Below are 26,802 nucleotides of genomic sequence, written 5' to 3' on the forward strand. Positions count from 1 at the left end.
CTTATTGTCTTGTTTATGGTTTCCTTTGCTGTGCAAAGGATTTAAATTTCATTAGGTTCCATTTGTTTATTTCTGTTTTTATTTCCATTTCTCTAGGAGTTGGGTCAAAAAGGATCTTGTTGTGATTTATGTCATAGAGTGTTCTGCATATGTTTTCCTCTAAGAGTTTTATAGTGTCTAACCTTACATTTAGGTCTTTAATCCCTTTTGAGCTAATTTTTGTGTAGTTGTTAGGATGTGTTCTTTTTTTTTTTTAATTTTATTTTATTTATTTTTTTATACAGCAGGTTCTTATTAGTTATCATTTTAGACATATTAGTGTATGTATGTCAATCCCAATAGGATGTGTTCTAATTTCATTCTTTTACATGTAGTTGTCCAGTTTTACAGCACCACTTATTGAACAGGCTGTCTTATCTCCATTGTATATTCTTGCCTCCTTTATCAAAGATAAGATGATGATATGTGTGTGGGTTTATCTTAGGGTTCTCTATCCTCTTCCATTGATCTATATTTCTGTTTTTGTTCCAGTACCATAATCTCTTGATTACTGTACCTTTGTCGTATAGTCTGAAATCAGGGAGACTGTTTTGTCCGGCTCCATTTTTCCTTCTCAAGATTGCTTTGGCTATTTGGGGTCTTTTGTTTTTCCATACAAATTGTGAAATTTTTCATTCTAGTTTTGTGAAAAATGCCATTGGTAGTTTAATAGGGATTGCATTGAATCTGTAGATTGCTTTAGGGAGTATATTCATTTTCACAATGTTGACTCTTTCAGTCCAAGAATATGGTATATCTCTCCATCTGTTTGTATTGTTTTTAATTTCTTTCATCAGTGTCTTATAGTTTTCTGCATACAGGTCTTTTGTCTCCTTAGGTAAGCTTATTCTTATGTACTTTATTCTTTGTGTTGCAATGGTAAATGGGAGTGTTTCCTTAATTTCTCTTTAAGATTTTTCATCATTAGTGTATAGGAATGCAAGAGATTTCTATGCATTAATTTTGTATCCTGCTACTTTACCAAATTCATTGATTAGCTCTAGTAGTTTTCTGGTAGCATCTTTAGGATTTTCTATGTACAGTATCATGTCATCTGCAGTGACAGCTTTACTTCTTCTTTTCTGATTAGGATTCCTTTTATTTCTTTCTCTTCTCTGCTTGCAGTGGCTAAAACTACCAAAACTATGTTGAATAATAGTGGTGAGAGTGGCCATCCTTGTCTTGTTCCTGATTTTAGAAGAAATGGTTTCAATTTTTCAACGTTGAGAATGATGTTGGCTGTGGGTTTGTGATATATGGCCTTTATTATGTTGAGGTAAGTTACCCCTATGTCTACATTCTGGAGAGATTTTATCATAAATGGGTGTTGAATTTTGTTGACAGATTTTTGTGCATCAATTGAGATTATCATATGGTTTTTATCCTTAAGTTTGTTAATATGTTGTATCATATTGATTGATTTGTGTATACTGAAGAATCCTTGCATTCCTGGGATAAACCCTACTTGATCATGGGGTATGATCCTTTTAATGAGCTGTTAGATTCTGTTTGCTAGTACTTTGTTAAGGATTTTTGCATTTGTGTTCATCAGTGATAATAGCACATAGCTTTCTTTTTATGTGGCATCTTTTTCTGGTTTTGTTATAGGGTGATAGTCACCTTATAGAATGAGTTTGGGTGTGTTCCTCCCTCTGTTATATTTTGGAAGAGTTTGAGAAGGATGGGTGTTAGTTCTTCTCTAAATGTTTGATAGAATTCTCCTGTGAAGTCAGCTGGTCCTGGGCTTATTTTTGTTGTAAGATTTTTAATCACAGTTTCAATTTCAGTGCTTGTGATTGGTCAGTTTATATTTTCTATTTCATCCTAGTTCATTCTCAGAAGGTTATGCTTTTCTAAGAATTTGTCCATTTCTTCCAAGCTGTCTTATAATTGTTTGTAGTATTTCTTCATGTTTATTTGTATTTCTGCAGGGTCAGTTGTAACTTCTCCTTTTTCTTTTCTAATTCTGTTGATTTGAGTCCTCCCCCTATTTTTCTTGATGAATCTAGCTAATGGTTTATCAATTTTGTTTATGGTCTCAAAGAACCAGCTTTTAGTTTAGTTTTATTGATCTTTGCTATTGTTTCCTTCATTTCTTTTTCATTTACTTCTCATCTGATATTTGTGATTTCTTTCCTTCTGCTAACCTTCGGGTTGTTTTTGTTCTTGTTTCTTTAATTGCTTTAGGTGTAAGTTTAGGTTGTTTATTTGAGATGTTTCTTGTTTCCTGAGGTAGGATTGTATTGCTATAAATTTCTGTCTTAGAACTGCTTTTGCTTCATCCCATGGGTTTTGGGCCGTCGTGTTTTCATTGTCATTTGTTTCTACGTATTTTTTTATTTCCTCTTTGATCTTTTAGTGATCTCTTGGTTATTTAGTAGTGTATTGTTTAGCCTCCATGTGTTAGTATTTTTTACATTTTTTCCCTGTAATTGATATCTAAACTTATAGCGTTGTGGTCAGAAAAGATCTTGATGTGATTTCAATTTTCTTAAGTTTACAAAGACTTGATTTGTGACCCAAGATATGATCTCTCCCAGAGAATGTTCCATGAGCACTTCAGAAGAAAGTTTATTCTGTTGTTTTGGATGAAAAGTCCTATAAACATCAATTAATTCCATCTTGTCTAATGTGTCATTTAAATTTTGTGTTTCCTTACTTACTTTCATTTTGGATGATCTGTCCATTGGTGAAAGCAGGGTGTTAAAGTCCCCTACTATTATTGTGTTACTGTCAATTTCTCATTTTATGGCTGTTAGCATTAGCCTTAGGTATTGAAGTGCTCCTATGTTGGATGCATATATATTTACCATTGTTCTATTTTCTTCTTGGATTGATACCTTGATAATTATGTAGTGCCCTTCTTTGTCTCTCTTAATAGTCTTTAAAGTCTATTTTGTGTTATATGAGAATTGCTACTCCAGCTTTCTTTTGATATCCATTTGCATGGAATATCTTTTTTGATCCCCTCACTTTCAGTCTGTACGTATCCCTAGGTCTGAAGTAGGTGTCTTGTAAACAGCATATATAGGGGTCTTTTTTTTTTATCCATTTATCCAGTCTATGTCTTTTGGTTGGAGTACTTAATCCATTTACATTTAAGGTAATTATTGATATGTATATTCTTATTACCATTTTCTTAATTGTTTTGGGTTTGTTATTTTAGTCCTTTTCCTTGTCTTGTGTTTCCTGCCTAGTGAAGTTCTTTTAGCATTTGTTGTAAAGCTGGTTTGATGGTGCTGAATTCTCTTAGCTTCTGCTTGTCTGTAAAGGTTTTCATTTCTCTGTTGAATCTGAATGATCTCCTTGCTGGGTTGAGTAATCTTGATTGTAGGTTTTTCCCTTTCATCACTTTAAATATGTCCTGCCACTCCCTTCTGGCTTGCACAGTTTCTGCTGAAAGATCAGCTGTTAACCTTATGGGGATTTCCTTGTATGTTATTTTTGCTTTTCCCTTGTTGCTTTTAATATTTTTTCTTTGTATTTAATTTTTGATAGTTTGATTAATATATGTCTTGTCATGTTTCTCCTTCGATTTATACTGTATGGGACTCTCTGTGCTCCTGGACTTGATTGACTCTTTCCTTTCCCATGTTAGGGAAGTTTTCAACTATAATCTCTTCAAATATTTTCTCAGTCCCTTTCTTTTCTCTTCTTCTTCTGGGACTCCTATAATTCAAATGTTGGTGTGTTTAGTGATGTCCCAGTGGTCTCTTAGACTGTCCTCAATTCTTTTCATTCTTTTTTCTTTATTCTTCTCTGAGGGAGTTATTTCCACTATTTTATTTTCCAGGTTACTTATCCGTTCTTCTGCCTCAGTTATTCTGCTATTGATTCCTTCTAGAGAATTTTTAATTTCATTTATTGTGTTGTTCATCATTGTTTGTTTGCTCTTTAGTTCTTCTACGCCCTGTTAAATGTTTCTTGTATTTTTTGCATTCTATTTTCAAGATTTTGTATCATCTTTGCTATCATTACTATGAATTCTTTTTTAGGTAGACTGCCTATTTCCTCTTCATTTGTTTGGTCTGGTGGGTTGTTACCTTCTCTTCATCTGCTGAATATCTCTGTCTTCTCATTTTGCTTAACTTACTGTGTTTGGAGGTCTCCTTTTCACAGGCTGCAGGTTCATAGTTCCCATTGTTTTTGCTGTCTGCCCCTAGTTGATAAGGTTGTCTCAGTGGTTTGTGTAGGTTTCCTGCTGGAGGGTACTGGTACCTGTGTTCTGGTGGATGAGGGTGGATCTTGTCTTTCTGGTGGACATGACCACATCTGGTTGTGTGTTTTGAGATGTCTGTGTACTTATTATGATTTTAGGCAGTCTCTCTGCTAATGGGTGGGGTTATATTCCTGTCTTGCTAGTTGTTTGGCATGGGGCATCCAGCACTTGAGCTTGCTGGCCATTGGGTGAAGCTGAATTTTGGTATTGAGATGGAGATTTCTGGGATAGCTCACTGATTGATATTAGATGGGGCCAGGAGGTCTCTGGTAGTCCAATATCCTGAACTTGGCTCTCCCACCTCAGAGGCTCAGGCCTTACACCAGGCCAGAGCACCAAGATCCTGTCAGCCACATGGCTCTGAAGAAAGGGGAGAAAAAAAGAAGAAAAAAAATTTTAATAATAATATAAAATAAATAAAATAGAAAAACAAATGTATTAAAATGATAAAAGAAATATTAATTGAAAAAAGAAAAAAAAAGAGTAACCATACCAATAAACAAATCCACCAATGATAACACATGCTAAAAACTATGGTAAGATAAACATAAAAGTCAGAAACAAGTCAGTCGCAGACAGCAAACCCCAAATCTACACTTGCTCACAAAGTCCACTGCCTCAATTTTGGGTTGATTCATTGTCTGTTCAGGCATTTCACAGATGCAGGGTACCTCAAGTTGATTGTGGGGATTTAATCCACTGCCACTAAGGCTGCATAGAGAAATTTCCCTTTCTCTTCTTTGTTCACACAGCTCCTGGGGTTCTGCTTTGGTTTTGACACTACATCTGCATGTAGGTTGCCCTCAGGCTTCTGTTCCTGCCCAGACCGTACAAGGTTAAAACAGCGCTGATTAGGTGGCTTTTCCTCACTCATGCCTGTGGGGAGGAAGGGCTATGGTAGTTATAATTGGAATGTGGGGCAAGCCTGTGCCTGAGGCATGCCATGTGCTCTCTTGGGGAAGTTGTACCTGGACCATGGAACCCTGGCATTTGTGGGCTCTGCAGGCTCCTGGGGGTGGGTGTGTAGCGACCTGTGCTTGCACACAGGATTCTTGGTGGCTGTAGCAACAGCATTAGTGGTTCATCCCATCTCTGGGGTCCAAGCTGGTAGCCACAGCGTGCACCCATATCTGGAGCTCGTTTAGGCAGTGCTCTGTCTTCTGTGGGCACACAAGGAAGGAATCCCCTCTCCTTGTGCACCCCCAAAACAATGGTCTCTTGCCTCTTAAGCAGGTCCAGAATTTTTCCCAGACTCCCTCCCAGTAGCTGTGGTGCACTAGCTCCCTTCAGGCTGTGTTCACACAGCCAACCCCAGGCCTCTCCCTGGGATCTGACCTCTGAATCCCAAGCCTCAGCTCCCAGCATCCACCCTTTCCAGCAGGTGAGCAGACAAACCTCTCCGGCTGGTGAGTGCTAGTCAGCACTGATCCTCTGTGTGGAAATCTCTTCACTTTGCTCTCTGCACCCCTGTTGCTGCACTCTCCTCCATGGCTCTGAAGCTTCATCCCTGCCCACCTCCCGTCTCCACCAGTGAAGGGGCTTCCTATTGTGTGGAAACCTTTCCTCCTTCACAGCTCCCTCCCAGAGGTTCAGGTCCCTTCCTTATTCTTTTGCCTCTGTTTTTTCTTTTTTCTTTTGCCCCACCCAGGTACATGGGGGAGTTTCTTGCCTTTTGGGAAGTCTGAGGTCTTTTGCCAGCATTCAGTAGGTGTTCTTTAGGAGTTGTTCCACATGTAGATTTATTTTTCATGTATTTGTGGGGATGAAGGTGATCTCATGTCTTACTCCTCTGCCACCTTGAAGGTCCCCCTCCTGTACATTTCTGATTTACTGAATTTCCTAAAATAAACATGTATTTCTTTTATAAGAGGAATTAATTGGTAATTTATAAAATAATCTATGGGCTAGTAAAGAGAATTAATGTAGTCTCCCCTGTGTAAATTCATCTGAATCTACTGAGAATAACCCACATATTGGTCCAGAACTTAAATACCATCTATGCTCCTATCATGCTCCAATTCATTCAAGGTCCTGCCAAATGTCACTCCACTTTGAATCCTTCCCTCGGTCATCCAAGAAAACATATATGTCCTTCTTCTATATTCCCATGGCATCTCATAAGTACTTCTACTATAGCTCTCATCAAACTGTATTATAATAATTAATTTATATCAATTTTCTCCATCTGTTATAGCTATTTGTTCAACATTGTATCACCAGTACCTGGCATATTGCAGTACTGAGGACACTTAAAGTCTCTGATTTAAGTTTGCATAAATGAATATGGAAGGAATTGCCCCTCATTTTCATAAGAAATAAGAAAATGTAAGAAAATCTAGAATCTTGCAACCTTTAAGGGTACAAAAGACTTTAGAAATGATTTACTGTTATGACCCAGCTTTAGCTTGGACATTTCCAGGGACAAGAAAATCACTTTCCAGAGGAAGTCATTTCTACTTAGAAAAGCTCTGTTCAACAGAATGTCCTCTCCTTTTCTGATTCATTGAAGACCTCCTGTAGCTTCTTATCTTTCTTTAGTAAACAAGATCCATTATCTCAGAAGCAGCTATCATGACCCCATTCTGTGTTAAATATCTCTAGTTTCTTATATTGACCATGATTGATTCGTTTCCAAATCCTTAAAAATCCTTGTCCCTCTCCACTTAACATGCCCCAGTGTTTCTATATCTCTTAAAATGTGGACAGTTCAGCCTAAGATAAGAATTATCATTTGCTTCATGTTGGAGTCTATTTCTGTCAATATATCCATGATCCAAGATCAAGACTGCTTCAGCATTTTGGAAGCTACATCACCCTTTCCATACTAAACTAATTCTTAATGAAGACTCTAAGTTTTCACTAATCTGCATACTTCCCACCCTACACTTGTACATCTGGTTTTAAATAAAGCCTTTGTGAATAAATCACATTTTTCTTTAATTTCATCTTGTTAGATTTGGTCTACTATTTCTGCCTCTCAAGGCTTTCTTGAATATCAAAGCATTGGCTCCTCTCCCAGCTTCATGTCATCTACAAATGTAATAAGCTTGCTTGTTATACATTTGTCCATATCATTGAGAAAAATAGGGCCACAAAGAGTCAGCATAATAATATCTGGAGAGATAAAACATCCATTGCTAGTTGGACGTAAGACTAATAATGTTGCAAATATCCAAAGTATGATGCCATTATATGTTAAGTGACATAGGGAGATTCAAAGAAGCCAGAAGGAGTAGGAAAAGAACACACTCAGCTGGGGAATGGAAGAAAGGGAACACAGGCAAGGTGAGAAGGAAAAGAGATTAGGAAACAATCAATAGAAGGGGTAATATTTGAATGGGTATTGAAGCATAGAAGGTATTACAATAGTCAGAGTTGTACATATAAGATACTCCAAACATGAGAAGTACATTCACCAAGTTCTGTGGAAGCAAATCACAAAATACATTTATTCATTCAAAATTTACCTATTGTGCTATGTGACAAGTGATATACTAGGCAAGATGATACAATCATGATCAAAAACAGATGCGGTGCCTGCTCTGGAACTAATGGTCTAGTGAATGAGAGAGATAAGACAACATTCAAACAAGTTAAAAACTCTTAGTTTGACACAGAAATATATGTGGATATGGAAAAGTTTTACAGTTCAGTAAAAACCTTGAAGAACTTAGTACTAGGGAATGTCTGGAAGATGTAATGAATCTTAAAATCATACACTGTGGATAGTTGTCTAAGAAACAATGGGAAGCCATTGAATATTCTTGAGTAAAGAAGTGGTTTAATCAGAGATAGGCTTTAAGACAAATAATTTGGCAATTGGCAGAATGGGGTGGGAAAACAAGAAGCTGGTAGTGGCTAGGAAGTTTGAGTGTTAAACTAGGGCAAATGTTGAATGAGAGATACTGAGGGTCTACACTATAATCATACAATTGGGGATGGAATGTAAGAATTATTAAGGAAAGCAGAAGTCCACAAATTGTCAGAGGAGCAAGACATGCCTCACCCCTTCCCACAGACATACCAAAATTACAACTACTTACAGAACAACTATTTATGAGAAAAATCTGAAGACTAGCAGAAAACATTTTCCACAACTAAAGATACAAAGAAGGAACCATGAGAAGGGTAGGAGGGGGAGAGATGTAGTATAGTCAGGACCCATACCCCCATCTGTGCAACCCACAAATAGAAGGAATATCACAATTGTAGAAGTTCTTCCCAAGGAAAAAGGTGTACAAGCTCCACATCAGGCTCCCAAGCCTGGGAGTCCTGCGTCAGGAAAGTGAGCCCCAGACATCCAGTTTTGAAGGCTAGCAGGGCTTACATACAGGGGAGACAGAGGGCTATAGGAAACAGACTCCACTCTTAAAGGGCACACACAAAAGCTCACAAGCTCTGGGTCTCAGCACAAAGGCTCAAAAGAAGCCTGGGTCAGACCCACTTGCTGATCTTGAAGAGCCTCCCAACTGGTATTTCTTCTGGGAATGGAGATTCTGGAGCCATTTGGAAGAGCACATTCTACCTTGACATCACTGGCATTTTCAAGCACTATTTTGGAGTCATCCCTGTAGCCTATTAGCACTGGGGATGAGCCCTCACCCTCTAGCAGGCTGGCTCTATCCCGAAGCCCCCCTGGGCCATGCAGACAGCATTGCAGTGACCAGGTCCTGCTCTGCAATGGCAGCACCAGCCTGGAGGTCCCCTGGGAGGTGCAGATAGCCATTTAGGAGGCCAACCCCACCCTTCAGCAGTCCCACAGCCACTGAAAAAGGCATAGCCCTGCAGTCAACTAGGCCAAGGGCCAGCTGCACCTACTAGTGCACCCACAGTAGTCAGCCCCACCACAATAGAAGGACCCATGCAACTCACATAGAGGGCATCCCTAAAGAACATAGCTCTGGTGACCAGAGGAGCACATGCTGCTGGGTCCCAGAAGGTAGCTCCTACATAAGCCCATTTCTCTAAGATCAGGAAATGCAACAACATACCTAACACATAGAAATAAACACAGAGAATTGGGAAAAATGAGGAGACAGAGGACTATGTTTTAAATGAAGAATCAAGACAACCTCAGGGAAAAAAACCTAAATGAAGCAGAGATAAGCAGTCTAATCAATAAAGAGTTCAAAGTAATGATCATAAAGATGCTCACTAAACTCAGGAGAAGAATGGATGAACATAGTGAGAATTTTAAAGAGTTAGAAAACTAAAGAATCAAACAGAGATAAAGAATACAATAACTGAAAAAAATACACTAGAAAGAATCAGCACTAGATTAGATGATGCAGAGAAATGGATCAGTAAGTTTGAAGACAGAGTATTGGAAATCACCCAAACTGAACAGAAAAAGAAAAAAGAATTTTAAAAAGATAGGGTAGCTTAAGAGACCTCTGGGACAACATCAAGCATGCTAATATTTGCACTATAGGGATCCCAGAAGGAGAAGAAAGAAAGGGGCAGATAACTTACTTGAATAAATAATAGCTTAAAACTTCCCTAACGTAGGGAAGAGAACAGATATCTAGGTCCAGGAAGGAAAGAGAGTCCCAAACAAGATGAACACAAAGAGATCCAAACTCAGACAAATTATAATTAAAATGACAAAAATTAAAGATAAAAAGAGAATCCTAAAAGAAGCAAGGGAAAAGCAACCAATTATGTACCAGGGAACACATTTAAGATCATCAGCTAACTTTTCGGCAGAAACTGCAGACCAGAAGGGAGTGGCACAATATGTTTAAAGTGATGAAAGGAAAAACCTACAACCAAAAATACTCTACTCAGTAAAGCCATCATTCAAATTTAAAGGAGCAATAAAGAGTTTTACAGACAAACCAAAATTAAAGAGTTCAGAACCACTAAACCAGCTTTACAAGAAATGATAAAAGGTCTTCACTAAGTGAAAATAAAAGGCTACAGCTAGAAATATAAAAATTATGTGGGGGGAAATCTCACTGGTAAAAGCAAACGTACAGTAGAAGATTAACCACTTATGAAACGAGTAGGAAGGTTAAAAGACGAAAGTTGTAAAATCATCTATATCCGCAATGAGTAGTTAAGGGATACACAAAACAAAAAGATGTAAATGTGAGGTCAAAAACATTAAATCTGAGGGAGATGAGTAAAAATGTAGTGTGATTAGAATGTATTCAAACTTAAGAGATCATAAGGTTAAAAAGATTATATATGATATATACATACATATATACACATATGTATATATGTTGTTATATATGAACCCCGTGGTAACCACAAATCAAAAACCTACAATACATGTGCAAAATGAGAGGAAGGAATACAAGCATACAACTAAGGAAAATCATCAAACCACAAGAGAAGACACTAAAAGAAGAAAAGAATAGAGAAGAACTACAAAAACAACCAGAAAACAAGAAATAAAAAGGCAATAAGTACATACTTCTTAATAAATCTCAATGGATTAAATGTTCCAATCAAAAACCATAAGGTGGCTGATTGGATTAAAAAAAAAAATCCATGTGCTGCTTAAGAGACTCACTTCAGAGCTAAAGATCCACACAGACTGAAAGTGAGGGGATGGAAAAATATATTTCATGCAAATGGAAATGATAAGAAAACAAGGGTAACAATACTGATATCATATAAAATAGACTTAAATTCTATAACAAAAGACAAAGTAGAGCATTATATAATGATAAGTGGATCAAAACAAGAAGAGAATATTACATTTGCTAACATATATGCATCCAATATAGGAGCACCTAAATATATAAAGCAAATATTAACAGACATAAAGGGAGAAGTTGACAGTAATACAATAATAGTAGGGGCCTTTCAAACCCCACTTATATCAATAGACAGATCATCCAGACAGAAAATCAATAAGGAAACACTGGCCTTATATGACACATTAGACCAGGTAGAATTAATAGATATACACAAAACAATCAATCTTACCAAAGCAACCTTGAGAAAGAAGAACAAAGCTAGAGGTATCATGCTCCCTGACTTCAAACTAAACTGCAAAGCTACAGTAATCAAAACAGTGTGGTACTGGCATAAAGACAGAAAACAAACAAACACATAGATCAATGGAACAGAATAGAGATCCCAGAAATAAACCCACACTTGCCTGGTGAATTAGTTTACAACAAAGGAGGCAAGATATACAATGTGGAAAGATACCCCTTCAATAAACTGTGTTGGGAATACTGGACATCTATGTACAAAAGAATCAAACTGGACTACTTTCTCATATCATATACAATAAACACAAAATGGATTAAAGACTTAAGTGCAAAACCAGAAACCATACAACTTCTAGAAGAAAATATAAGCATTAACCTCTTTGATGTTGGTCTTAGCAATATTTTTTGGATATATCTCCTCAGGAAAGGGAAACAAAAGTAAAATTGTTTTACTGGACCTAATAAACCTAAAAAGCTTTTGCACAGCAAAGGAAAATATCAACAAAATGAAAAGGTAGCCTACAAAATATTTGCAACTAATATATCCAATAAGGGGTTAATATCCAAACTATAAAAAGAAATTATGCAACTCATTAGCAAAAAGACAAGCAACCCAATTAAAAAATGGACATAGGACCTGAACAGACATTTTCCCGAAGACAGAGAAATGGCCAGTATACATAAAAAGGTGCTCAATGTCACTAATCGTCATGGAAATCTAAATCAAAACCACAGTGAGATAGTATCTCACACCTGTCAGAATGGGTATTATCAAAAATACAAGAAATAACAAATGTTGGCAAGGATGTGGAGAAAAGAGAGCCTTCATGCACTATTAGTGGGAATATAAATTGGTGCAGCCACTATGGAAAACAGTATGGAAGTTCCTCAAAAACTTAAAAATAGAGTTGCCATATGATCCAACAATTTCACTTCTGGGTATTCACCCAAAGAAAATAAAAACACTAATTCAATAAGATATGATATATGCCCACCTACATTCATTGCAGCATTAACAATAGCCAAGGTGTGGAAGCAACCTAAGTGTCCATCAGTAAATGAATAGATAAAGATACATACATGAACACACACACGCTCACAGATACACACAATGGAACATTCTCAGCCATAAAAAAAAAAAAAGTAATCTCGCCATTTACAACAACATGGATGGATCTCGAATATATTATGCTAAGTGAAGTAAGTCAGAGAGAGAAAGACAAATACTGTATAATCTCTCTTATATGCAAAATTTAAAAAACAAAAGAAACAAAACAATAAAAACGAACTCATAGATAAAGAGAACAAAGGGGCAGTTGCCAAAGGATGGGATGTGAGAAATAGGTAAAGGGGATTAAGAAGTATAAACCTCCAGTAATAAAATAAATAAGCCAGAGGAATGTAATATACAGCATAAGAAATGTTGTCAATAATATTTTAATAAATTTGTATGGGGACAGTTGGTAACTAGACTTACAGTGGTCATTTCATAACGTATACAAATCACAATGTAGTGTACCTGAAACAACATAATATTGTATGTCAATTATATTTCAATTTTTAAAAAAGAATTATTAAGGAAGTAAAATCAGTATTGTATGAACAGTAGTTTGAGGAAAGGAAAGGAAAGAAAGTACTGTAGTCAGAAATGAGACCAAGGTTTAAGCCCAACTGAGAAATGGTGATTATTCCTTTAACAACACTAAAGATGCCAGAGAACTGACTTGATTTGTGAGGAAAGATGCAAATAGGATATCTAGGAGGCCATGGAGAACAGGAAGTGGGCTATGAGGAACCAGAACTTAGGAAGGAAGTGAAAGCTGCAGAGGCAGGGGAATTGAAGCCCTAAGAGTGATCCTGTTTTTGAGACAGAAACCACAGAGAAACATAAAAACACTTCCTGACCTAAGACTTGGACAAAGCCCTCTAGAAAGAGGCCAGAAGCTTGAAGAAGGCAACAAAGGAGATTGAAGGGTATCCTCCAGAGGGACACATCCACCCACCCCTTTCAGAAGTACAAACTACCAATGAGGAAGAACAGCAAGTTCAACATTAAGTTCTTGTCTTGACTATTCTTCTCGCCCTGCAATATTTATGAGGCACCTGTCATTATTACACAGCCTTATATGGCCTCTGATCTCCATCATATTGGCAGGAGAAATGGCTGCAGCCAGTCAACATAGGGTCACTGGCAGTAGACTCCATGTGCAGTAGTCCAGTCAGTTGACAGGGTAAAACAGGCACCATGACTTTAATCTGGAGCATACTAGAAATTCTTTATACCATATTGCTTCTACAGGCTTATAGCTGATATGGCATCACTTTCTTTTTTTTTTTAATGTTTTTCCACTGAGACCCAGTTTCAGCCTGAAATATCAGTTCCTACTCATTCAAAGGAACATCTAATTTGGTAATGTTGGGACACTGTAGGCATGATTTGCATTGTAGTATTTTATGAGATGTAAGTGAAAGATAGTAGCAGAATCCAATTCATAGTGTGTTTGTCCCATTCTATCAAGAAGAGATTTAAAAAACTGTAATGCTAACTAATCAAAGAAAGTAATTCTTCATGTAACTTGAATCACATGGATTATCAGTGGAGACAAATAGTCTGACATAAATATACCTTCTTGTATGCACACACACACACACACACACACAAACACACATCACACAATCAAGACCAATTGTAGAAGAAAAATAGTAGGCTTTCTGGGGAGAGATGCCAAAACCTGACATTTTACACCTCAGGAGGAAATCATAGCAGTTTCCACTTATATTATTTCTTCAACAGTCACATATGCACATACATACAAACAGGCAACATGGCCTCAGGGGTCTGCCCAGGTTGGAACTAATCCATATAGTACTTTTAGAAATGGATTCAGATCAAAGTAACTACTGATTCAAGTGAAGAAGCACACACACACACACGCACACGCACACACACACACATGCACACGCACACACACACAAAGTGTTAATGGAAAGGAATCATAAGGGATTGCAATATCAGCAAAGAGCCTCACCAAGAAACCCACAGACCAATGAACATTTCTGAAGCAGCAGTTAGCCTAGATTTAGTTTCCATGGTAATAAATACAGAAGAGAAGGCTGCTACTGCCTATCCTGAAGAGAAGGGGCAGAAATCAGTAAAATACTCATTTAATAATTACCAAAACCAATCACAATGGCACTCACCACTGTCAAAAATAACTGTTTAATAAGATTGTGGCTTTCAACCCTGATTAAAAATAAGAAAAGGGGAATTTTACAAAGTCACCAAATATTATGGTGATTTTATGCTAAACTCCAACAAATCTACATAAATAACCATCAGATGATTCAGGGCTGACCCCAAGCCAGTGTGCCTGAATTTGGACACCTTGAATAATGCTTAGTGAGCACCAGAGGGGCTGCAACGGTGGGGTCACCTATGGATGTGGTCTTTAGAATGTCAACTTCTCACTGTAAAGAATGATCCAAAGGCTACAGGGCTTTTGTCAACAAATGCTTTAAGCAAGAAGCACTTCCACTGTTTTTTATCTAGACCCTAAATTAAACTGTTGTGGGGCATAGACAACAAAGACATCATGTACTCACAGCCGGCATTCTCCTAATGACCTATGAGCCAACTTTAACTTCTTATACTTTTCTCTCAGGGATATAGGAAAAAAGTCTATATCCTATGAAGATCATTCTAGAAATCTCAGAAATTCATCCTCCCTATTCTAGAGAAATCATTTAACTCTAACGTAACTACATGTACAAAGTAAGCCTGCGTTCAGAGAGCATGGCGATAATTATTTATTACTAACTGTATCATTCATTCAGGCTTCAATGATTCACTATACACTTGGTCAGTGTCAGGCATGCCGCTGGACATTAAGTACACAAAGCTGAAAAAGAAATAGCCTTTCTCTCAAGGAGTGTAGAGACTACCATGGAGGCATACCTATAAACCAATGACTATAATATAATAAGACAAGTGCCCATAAGAGAGGTATGAATCTTTCATTGGCTTATGAGTAAGTCATTAGACTCTAATACAGGGCCTTAGGATAAAGTCAGAACTCCACATGGCTTTCAAGGCCCTCTGCCAGCTCTTGAGTCTCATCTGCCCTGATTCACTCTATTCTCTGTTCCAGCCATTACTGTCTTTGCTGAGCTCTCTCTTGCCTCCAGTTTTCCTACGTTACTCCCTTTACTTAGAGTGATCGTTCTCTGTCTCTTCATCGGGCTACTCCTAATGATCCTTCAGGTATCAATTTCAGCCTCACTTCCCAGAAATGTTAGGTCATCCTACCATATGTTCTCATGGTTCCATGTTCTTCCTCTATCGTAATTTTTCACTTTGGTGGTTTTAGTTTCCAATTATCTATCAAGCACAGTGAGGCATGTGATCAGTTCTTACAAGTTACCTCACATCCCCAGTTGTAAGCCCTTGGTGTAGCACATTAAAAATCTCAAAATTTATTGAATGAATGAAATTGTTGGGGAATAGGTGATCACAGAAGAGTTAATTTGCATAATTGGCCTGACCCTAAATATGGGTGTTTATTGTGATGTAACAATGTAACTGAAGAGATTACAAATTAATGTGGAAGTCTTTATAGAATGCAAAAATTTCTACAGAGCTGGTTCAGTATTTGATTAATTCATTCTCTATCCAGCAAAAGAGTACCTTAAATATCAAACTGGCTTAGTATGAACTACAGTAAAAACATACAAATTTAGACTTCAGACATTTGTAATTCAGGATAATGCTCACAGTGGGCTGAAGATTCCATGCTGTCTCTAATTAGAAAGATTTGCTAAGCCGGTGGTGGGTATGATGGGTGAGTGAGGTGAATGAGTTTAATAAGCAGAACACAGTAGGTGTATTTTGAGGTATAGAAGACAGAACACTCAATCAAGAGTCAGAAGAGGGCTTCCCTGGTGGCGCAGTGGTTGGGAGTCCGCCTGCCGATGCAGGGGACACGGGTTCGTGCCCCGGTCTGGGAAGATCCCACGTGCCGCGGAGCGGCTGGGCCCGTGAGCCATGGCCGCTGAGCCTGCGCGTCCGGAGCCTGTCCTCCGCAACGGGAGAGGCCACAACAGTGAGAGGCCCGCGTAACGCATAAAAAAAAAAAAAAAAAAAAAAAAAAGAGTCAGAAGACCTGGTTCTTTGACCAAATCTCCCACCAATGAGGTCTCATTGACCTCTCTGGGTCCCAAACCCCTTACCTGTAAGATGAGAAGGTCTGACTTCAAGACCACAATTACATCCAGCCTGACGCTGCCCTGAGTCTATGAAAAACACACCCAATAACATACAAATGATTAATAGGTTAATTATTTTAGCAAATTAAGTCTTCAAGTGCCTTTAACACAATGAATGTGTTCTGAAGAGGTATTGTTACACTACTACTTTTTTTTTTTTTTTTTTTGCGGTACGTGGGCCTCTCATTGCCGTGGCCTCTCGTTGCGGAGCACAGCCTCCGGACGTGCAGGCCCAGCGGCCATGGCTCACAGGCCCAGCCGCTCTGCGGCATGTGGGATCTTCCCGGACCGGGGCATGAACCTGTGTCCCCTGCATCGGCAGGCGGACTCTCAACCACTGCACCACCAGGGAAGCCCCACACTACTACTTTTAAAAAATGAAAATTTAATTACATAAATATTCTCTGATGTTCACTACATTTCCCTAGACTGGCTTAGATTAGGAAGTTTTGCTGAATTTGATGAATGGAATAAATTCATGCAGCCTATAAAAGTGGGGCACGAGGCAAGGGAGTCATGCTCATAAATATATTTCATCTCAACTCTGCAGGTTCACGGGCCAACAGGGAGAAATAGTTTAAGCAGCAACATCAAGGATGAAAGCTTCTACTATTCACCTCCTGATCATAAACTTGTTCACCACCACAAAACCCCATAGCAAGACAGTCAATAACTTTTTAAATCATTTAATCTATCCAAGAAATTAATTTTAATAAAAACAAAGAAAATCTTCACCAAAAAAATATTAACTTAAAAAAATATTATCATCTCAAATAATGAACATTTTCTAAAATATAATAATGCAATAAATTGCCTTAAATTAGGACTAAAAAGTAAATCATCCTGTCAGTTGGGCAACTGAGATCATTAAACATTCATTGATGAGGTCACTGATTTCTTACTTTTCTTTTTTCTGTATCACTAGTGTAGTGACACATCCAATTCCCACTGTTTGGAGTCTAATTACACTCCAATACATAGCTCTGTTTTCAATCAACATATAAATTGAAAAACATAAAATAGAAACACTTTTCTAGACTGTTTCCTTCCTTTCTTCCCTCCCTTTCTTCCTTCTTTCCTGCCTTCCTTTCTTCCTTTCTTTATAAAAAAAAAATCACTATTTGGCATCTATTTTATATCTAAAACAGTTTAAGTTTCCAAGGGGGATCTTATTTTTTAGGTAGAAAACATAGATCCTCACCTTGAAACACAATCTCTTTAAGAGATAAATCAAATTAAAAAAACAACTAGAAATTACTTCTAGGGGGTAGAGTCAAGATGGTGGAGTAGGAGGACATGTAGTTTGCATCTCCTCATGAGTACAACATGAGTGCATTGGAGCATTTCTCACAGAGCACCTACTGGCATCAGTGGGGGACCTTGGACGCCTAAGGGGACAGAAGGAATCCCCACATGACCAGGAAGGACATAGGAGGGAAGGAGGTTGGAAGAAAAGTGGAGACGGGATGGGACCAGCACCTCTGAGGGGGTGCTGGGGGGGGGGAGAAAAGACGTTCTCACACTCAGGGAGGCCCATTCATGGTGGGGATCAGCAGGATGGAGGTGGGCCTTGGGTTATTGGGGGATTGGAGAGAAAAGTGGCCAGGGTCTCCCCTGCCCACTTGTGCTCCAGCAAACCTGGTAGGGTCCTGGTCCTGAGCCCCCTCAAAAGGACCCCCAAGACCTCCATGGGCTGCACAGGTCCCAACAGTCTGCACACCACACTGACAAATCTTCCTCCAGTCAAGCAGGTCACAGGCCTGAACCCCAGCCCTGCCAAAACCTCCAAGGGACACGTGGGTCCTGGCAGCCCAAGTGCCACCACTGACAAGGCCTCCTCTGGCCTCGCAGGCCCAGGTGGGCCAAGCACCACCCCCCTCCAAAGCCTCCTTCAGCTGTGCCTGTGAAGGCCTGCACCCCAGTTGGCCTGCATGGACATGTGTGCTCCAGGCTAGCTTCAGGAACAGACACTGGTAAGTGGTGCAGCTTACACAGCAGGTCCAGAGACCTACCTAGAGGTCTTGGAGGACCTGCTGGGGAGGTGGGGATTGGCTGTAGCTCACTGTGGGCGCAAAGACACTGATAGCAGAGGTACCAGGGAAGTTTTTATTTTTTTTAATTTTGTATTGTTTTTATTCTTATATTTTAATTTTATTTTCTTAGTTTTTATTATTTTTTCTTAGTTTTTATTTTATTTCTTGTTTATTTATTTATTTATTTATTTATCTATTTTTGCTGCTGTGGTTCTGTTTTGTTGTTTCATTTTTATTTTTCCTAATATATTTTTAATTTTTCTAATTATATTTTACTTTTTCTTCTTTGTTATTGTTCTGCTCTTTCTGCTTGTTGTTTCGTTTTTTTTGTTTGTTTGTTTATGTTGTGCCACATGGCTTGTGGGATCTTGGTTCTTAGGCTGGAGGTCGAGCCTAAGCTCCTGTGGTGGGAGCACTGAGGCCAAGCTGCTGGGCTAACAGAGAAATTCAGGCCCCAGGGAATATTAATTGGTGTGAGCTCCCCTGGAGGTCCTCCCCTTGGCACCAAGACCTGGCTCCAACCAACTGCCTGCAAATTCCAGTTCTGGACACCTTAGGCCAAACAACCAGCAAGACAAGAACACAGACCCACTCATCAAAAAAAATGAGAAGACAAAAAAATATGTCAAAATGAGGGAGCAAGGTAAAAGTCTACAAGATCAAAATAAATGAAGGGGAAATAGGCAACCTACCTGAAAAAGAATTCTAAGTAATGATAGCAAAGATGATCAAAAACCTCACAAATAGAATGGAGACACAGATCAAGAAGATATAAGAAGTGTTTAACAAAGTCCTAGAATAACTAAAGAACAAAAAACCAGTGATGAACAGCAAAATAACCAAAATAAAAAATACACTAAAAGGAATCAATAGCAGAATAACTGAGGCAGAAGAACAGATAATTGAGTTGGAAGATATAATGGTGGAAATAACTGCCAAGGAGCAGAATGCAGAAAAAAGAATGAAGAGAAATTAAGACAGTCTCAGAGACCTCTGGGACAACTATAAATGCAATAACATTCAAATTATAGGGGTCACAGAAGAAGAGAAAGAGAAAGTGTCTGAGAAAATATTTAAGAGATTATAGTTGAAAACTTATCAAACGTGGGAAAAGAAATAGCCACCTAAGTCCAGGAAGCACAGAGAGTACCACACAGGATAAACCCAAGGAGAAACATGCCAAGACACATACTAATCAAACTAACAAAAATTAAATACAAAGAAAAATGTTAAAAGCAACAGGAGAAAAACAGCACGTAACCTACAAGAGAATCCTCATAAGGTTATCAGCTGATTTTTCAGCAGAAACTCTACAGGCCAGAAGAGAGTAACAGGATATATTTAAAGTAATGAAAGGGAAAAACTTACAACCAACATTACTCTATGCAGCAAGGATCTCATTCAGGTTCAATGGAGAAATCAAAAGCTTTACAGACAAGCAAAAGTTAAGAGAATTCAGCACCAACAAACCAGCTCTACAACAAATGCTAAAGGAACTTCTCTAGGAAGGAAACACAAGAGAAGAAAAAGGCCTACAGGAATAAACCCAAAACAAGTAAGAAAATGGTAATAGGAACATACATGTAGATAATTACCTTAAATTTAAATGGATAAAATGATCCAACCAAAAGACACAGACTAGCTGAATGGATACTAAAACAAGAGCCATATATATGCTGTTTATAAGAGACCCACTTCAGACCTAGCAACACATACAGACTGAAAGTGAAGGGATAGAAAAAGATATTCCATGCAAATGGAAAAATCACAAGAGAGCAGGAGTAGCAATACTTATATCACATAATGTAGACTTTAAAATAAAGACTGTTACAAGAGACAAAGAAGGACACTACATAATGATCAAGGGATCAATCCAAGAAAAATATGTAACAATTGTAAATATTTATACACCCAATATAGAAGCACCTCAATACATAAGCAAATGCTAACAGTCATAAAAGGGGAAATCAACAGTAACACAATAATAGTGGGGGACTTTAACATCTCACTTAGAACAGTGAACAGATCATCCAGACAGAAAATTAATAAGGAAACAAAAGCTTTAAATGACACAATACACCAGATAGACTTAATTGTTATTTATAGGACATTCTAGCCAAAAGCAGCAGAGTACACTTTCTTCTCAAGTGCTCATGGAACATTCTCCAGGATAAATCACAGCTTGGGTCACAAATCAAATTTGGCAAATTTAAGAAAATTGAAATAGTATGAAGCATCATTTTCTACCACAATACTATGAGATTAGAAATCAGTTAGAGGAAAAAAACTGTAAAAAACACAAATATATGGAGACTAAACAATACATTACTAAATAACCAAGAGATCACTGAAGAACTCAAAGAGGAAATCAAAAAATAACTAGAAACAAATGACAGTGAAAACACGATAACCCAAAATCTATGGGATGCAGCAAAAGCAGTTCTAAGAGAGAAGTTTATAGCAATACAATAATACCTCAATTAAACAAACTACCCTTACATCTAAAGCAACTAGAGAATGAAGAACAAACAAAACCTAAGTTAGTAGAAGGAAAGAAACCATAAAAATCAGAGCAGAAATAAATGAAATAAAAAAGAAGGGAACAAGAGCAAAAATCAATGAAACTAAAAGCTGGTTCTTTGAGAAGATAAACAAAATTGATACACCTTTAGCTAGCTAGACTCAACAAGAATTAAAAAAGGGAGAGAAGTCAAATCAATAAAATTAGAAATGAAAAAGGAGAAATTACAACAGACACTGCAAAAATACAGAAGATCATGAGAGACTACTACAAGCAACTGTATGCCAGTAGAATGGACAACCTGGAAGAAATGGACAAATTCTTGGAAAGGTATAACCTTCCAAGACTAAACCAGGAAGAAATAGAAAATACAAACAGATCAACCACAAGTGATGGAATTGAAACGGTGACTAAAAATCTCCCAGCAAACAAAAGTCCAGGACCAGGTGACTTCACAGTTGAATTCTACCAAACATTTAGAGAAGAGTTAACACCCATCCTTCAGAAACTATTTCAAAAAATGTCAGAAGAAGGAACACTCCAAAATTCATTCTACAAGGCCACCATCACCCTGGTACCAAAACCAGACAAAGATATCACAAAAAAAATAATTATAGACCAATATCACTGATGAACTTAGATGCAAAAATCCTCAACAAAATACTAGCAAAGAGAATCCAACAACACATTAAAAGGATCATACCCCATGATCAAGTGGGCTTTATCCCACAGATGCAACGATTCTTCAATATATGCAAATTGATGAGTGTGATACACCATATTAACAAATCAAAGAATAAAAACCATATTGTCCTCTCAATAGATACAGAAAAAGCTTTTGACAAAATTCAACACCGATTTATAATAAAATCTCTCCAGAAAGTGTGCATAGAGGGAAATTACCTAAACATAAAAAAGGCCATATATGACAAACCCCCAGCAAATATCATACTCAATGGTGAAAAACTGAAAGCATTTCCTCCAAGATCAGCAGCAAAACAAGGATATCCATTCTTGCCACTGTAATTCAACATACTTTTGGAAGCCCTAGCCAGGGCAACAAGAGATGAAAAAGAAATAAAAAGAATCCAAATTGGAAAAGAAGTAAAACTATCACTGTTGGCAGATGACATGATACTATACATAGAAAATCTTAATGATGCCACCAGAAAACTACTAGAGCTAATCAATGAATTTAGTAAAGTAGCAGGATAAAAAATTAATACACAGAAATCACTTGCATTCCCATACACCAACAACAAAATATCAGAAAGAGAAATTAAGGAAACAATCCTATTTACCATTGTAAGAAAAGGAATAAAATACTTAGGAATAAACCTACCTAAGGAGACAAAAGACCTATACTCAGAAAACTATAAGATACTGATGAAAGAAATCAAAGATGACACAAAGAGATGGAGAAACATACCATGTTCTTGGATTAGAAGAATCAATATTGTGAAAATGACTATACTACCTAAAGCAATTTACAAATTCAATGCAATCCCTATCAAATTACCCGTGGCATTTTTCACAGAAATAGAACAAAACATTTTACAATTTGTATGGAAATACAAAAGACCCCAAACAGACAAAGCAATCTTGAGAAAGAAAAACAGAGCTGGAGGAATCAGGCTCCCTGACTTCAGACTATACTACAAAGCTACAGTAATCAACAGTATTGTTCTGGCACAAAGACAGAAATATAGATCAGGATAGAAAGCCCAGAGATAACCCCACACACCTACAGTCACTTAATCTATGACAAAGGAGGCAAAAATATACAACGGAGGAAAGACAGGCTCTTCAATAACTGGTTCAGGGAAAACTGGACAGCTACATGTAAAAGAATGAAATTAGAACACTTCCTAACACTATACACAAAAGTAAATTCAATATGGATTAAAGGCCTAATTTTAAGGCCAGACACTATAAAACTCTTAGAGGAAAATTTAGGCAGAACACACTTTGACATAAATCACAGCAAGATCTTTTTTGACCCACTTACTAGAGTAATGAAAATAAAAAACAAAAATAAACAAATGGGATCTAATTAAAATTAAAAGCTTTTGCACAACAAAGGAAGCCATAAACAAGGTGAAAAGAAAACGCTCAGAACGGCAGAAAATATTTGTAAATGAAGCAACTGGCAAAGAATTAATCTCCAAAATATACAAGCAGCTCATGCAGCTCAGTATCAAAAAAACAAACAACCCAATCCAAAAAAGGGCAGAAGACCTAAATAGATGTTTCTGCAAAGATATACAAATGGCCAACAAACACATGAAAAGATGCTCAACATCACTATTAGAGAAATGCAAATCAAAACTACAATGAAGTATCACCTCACATTTGTCAGAATGGCCATGATTAAAAAAATCTACAAACAATAAATGCTGGAAAAGGTGTGGAGAAAAGGGAACCCTCTTGCAGTGTTGGTGGGAATGTAAATTGATACAGGCACTATGGAAAACAGAATGGATGTTCCTTCAAAAACTAAAAATAGAACAACCATATGACCCATCAATCCAACTACTGGGTGTATACCCAGAGAATTCAAAAAGGCACATGCACCCCAGTGTTCATAGCAGCTCTATTTACAATAGCCAGGACATGGAAGCCACCTAAATGTCCATCAACAGAGGAACTGATAAAGAAGATGTGGTACATATATACAATGGAATATTATTCAGCCATGAAAAGAAATGAAATTTAGTTATTTGTCGTGAAGTGTATCTACCTAGAGTCTGTCATACAGAGTGAAGTAAGTCAGAAAGAAAAAAACAAATATCATATATTAACACATATATGTGGAACCTAGAAAAGTGGTATAGATGATCTTATTTGCAAAGCAGAGATAGAGACACAGAGGTAGAGAAAAAATGTACTGATACCAAGAAAGCAAGAGAGGGTCGGAAGAATTGGGAGATTGGGATTGACACATATAAACTACTGATACTATGTATGAAATAGACAACTAATGAGAACCTTCTGTATAGCCCAGGGCACTGTACTTAATGCACTGTGGTGACCTAAATGCGAAAGAAATCCAAAAAGAGGAGATATATATATATATATGTATAGATTATTCATTTTGATGTACAGTAGAAACTAACACAACATTGTAAAGCAACTATACTCCAATAAAAATTAGTTTAAAAAATAAAATCACCGAACTTGGGAAGAAAATAAAAATAGAACTACCATATGACCCAGCAATCCCACTACTGGGCATATACCCTGAGTAAACCATAATTCAAAAAGACACAGGCAGCTCAATGTTCATTGCAGCACTATTTACAATAGCCAGGAATGCAAGCAACCTAAATGTCCATCGACAGATGAGTGGATAAAGAAGATGTGATATATATATACAATGGAATATTAATCAGCCATTAAAAGGAATGAAAGTGGGTCATTTTTAGAGATGTGGATGGACATAGAGACTGTCATACAGAGTGAAGTAAGTCAGAAAGAAACTAACACAACATTGTAAAGCAATTATAGCCTCCCTCTGCCCCCCCCCCCCAAAAAAAAAATCCAGGGCTGCTTTACACTTTACCAATCTGCTGTGCTCTTCCTGGAAATTTTTGGTTTCGAATTTTGCCAGAAGGTAGCAAATTGTGTGTGTGTGGTTGTTTTGCTTAAAAATAAGTGTAATAAGTGATATTTGATTGTTAAATATTACTTTTCCATTTTATTCAATTGGATGAACATGGTTTATTCTTTTAAAAAAAAGAAATTACTTCTAAGGGTAAGCAGGAATAAGAGAATTCAGTGCAATCTATACATCAATGCACTGAAAAATAAAATTATCTTTGGGGGCAGAGTCAGTCTTGGAGGTTGCCCTGAAAAAGATGATATTTGAAGTAGATCTTAAATAATTGGTTTGATTTGTTATACTAGGAAGTAAGGAAGTGCTCAAAAACAGGGGGTAGGGAGAAGGGGTGGATATCACAAGGATACAAAGGGTTACTATAGCCAGCTTGAAGGAGCTCCCACTGGTCAAATCTGGAACAATTTCACCTTCAAAATAATTAAGTTCAGTGATAAATTGTAAACAATTGAAAATAAGAGGAATTCATGAGCCTATAAAGGTAATAATTAGGTAAATAATTAAATAACTGCTTACAGTAGAATGGTGAGGGCCAACTGGTAAATGTGTAAGGAATACTAGTGCTAGAGTGGAAAAATCATTATTTTGCAGTTGTAATAAAGACTGGATCAGGCAAAAATTATCAATACATATTAATTCAAGGGGAAACTTCATGAGAAACAGTACATTTGCATGTCTCTACAAACTGCTTATTAGTTGCAAAGGAGAAAAATAAACAGTAATATACAGTGGAGAACTCGGGCAACACTTCACTGGGTGATCAAAATTAACATGACCAATGAGGAACAGATGGACATAATGTGCCTCCAGATGTGATACCTTGAGAAAAACGCATCATCTGTGTGGTATTCTAGTCAAGGCAATATAATCTTAACCCAACCGTGACTAGAGGAAACACCAGACAAGCATAATGTGAGGGACATACTTTTTAAAAGACAGAGGAAAGACTAAATATATCAATGTCATAAAAGAAAAAGAAAAGCTGTGGAAATGTTTCAGGTTAAAAGAGGCTAAAGAGATATGACAACTACGAGTAACCTCTGACCCTAGATTCATTCCTTTGCTGGAGGGAGAAATTGCTATAAAGGGATCCCAGCGTCACATTGCAACAGCCTGAGTCATGCCGTGTGTTCTCCCGGGGAAGTTGTTCCTGGATCATGGGACCCTAGCAGTGGTAGGCTGCACAGGGCCCAGGAGAGGAGGTGTGGATATTGACCTTTGCTTGCACATAGGCTTCTTGGTGGCTGCAGCAGCAGCCTTAGCATTTCATGCCCATCTCTGGTGTCTAGGCTGATAGCCCTGGCTCACACCCTTCTCTGGAGCTCATTTAGACAGTGCTCTGAATTCCCTTCCTTTGCACACCCTGAAACAATGGTCTCTTTCCTCTTAGGCACTTCCAGACTTTTCCCGGACTCCCTCCCTGATAGCTGTGGCACACTAGCCCCCTTCAGTCTGTGTTCATGCAGCCAACCCTAGCCCTCTTCCTGGGATCTGACCTCCAAAGCTGGAGCCTCAGCTCCTAGCCCCCACCCATCTTGGTGGGTGAGCAGACAAGCCTCTCAAGCTGGTGAGTGCTGGTCAGCACTGATTCCCTGTGCAGCAATCTCTCCACTTTGCCCTCTGCACACTTGCGATCTCCTCCATGGCTCTGATGCTTCCCCCACTCCCCCACCCCCACCACCCGTCTCCACCAGTGAAGAGGCTTCCTAGTGTGGAAGAAAAGTGGAAACTTTTATTCCTTCACAGTCCCTCCCAGAGGTCCAGGTCCCATCCTTATTCTTTTGTCTTTGTTTGTTCTTTTTTCTTTTGTTGTACTCTGCTATGTGGGGAGTTTCTTGCCTTTTGGGAAGTCTGAGGTCTTCTGCCAGCATTCAGTAGGTGTTCTGTAGGAATTGTTTCACATGTAGATGTATTTCTGATGTATTTTAGGGGAGAAAGGGGAGAAGGTCTCCTACATTATACTCTTTAATACCTTTCAAAAAAGGAGACAGAATTAGAAACAAGTTTTTCCAAGGACTTTTTGAGAATGCTCAAATTTACTTTGCCTAAAATTGTATCTACAACTTTCTACTGTATACCTTACTAAGGACTGGGAAATATGTTAAGCATATAATACATGAATCATTTTATTCTTTCAGCAAACCCATAGGGTAGGTATTGTC

The sequence above is a fragment of the Phocoena sinus genome, chromosome 8 (assembly GCF_008692025.1).
Source record: "Phocoena sinus isolate mPhoSin1 chromosome 8, mPhoSin1.pri, whole genome shotgun sequence".
Classification (NCBI taxonomy): domain Eukaryota; kingdom Metazoa; phylum Chordata; class Mammalia; order Artiodactyla; family Phocoenidae; genus Phocoena; species Phocoena sinus.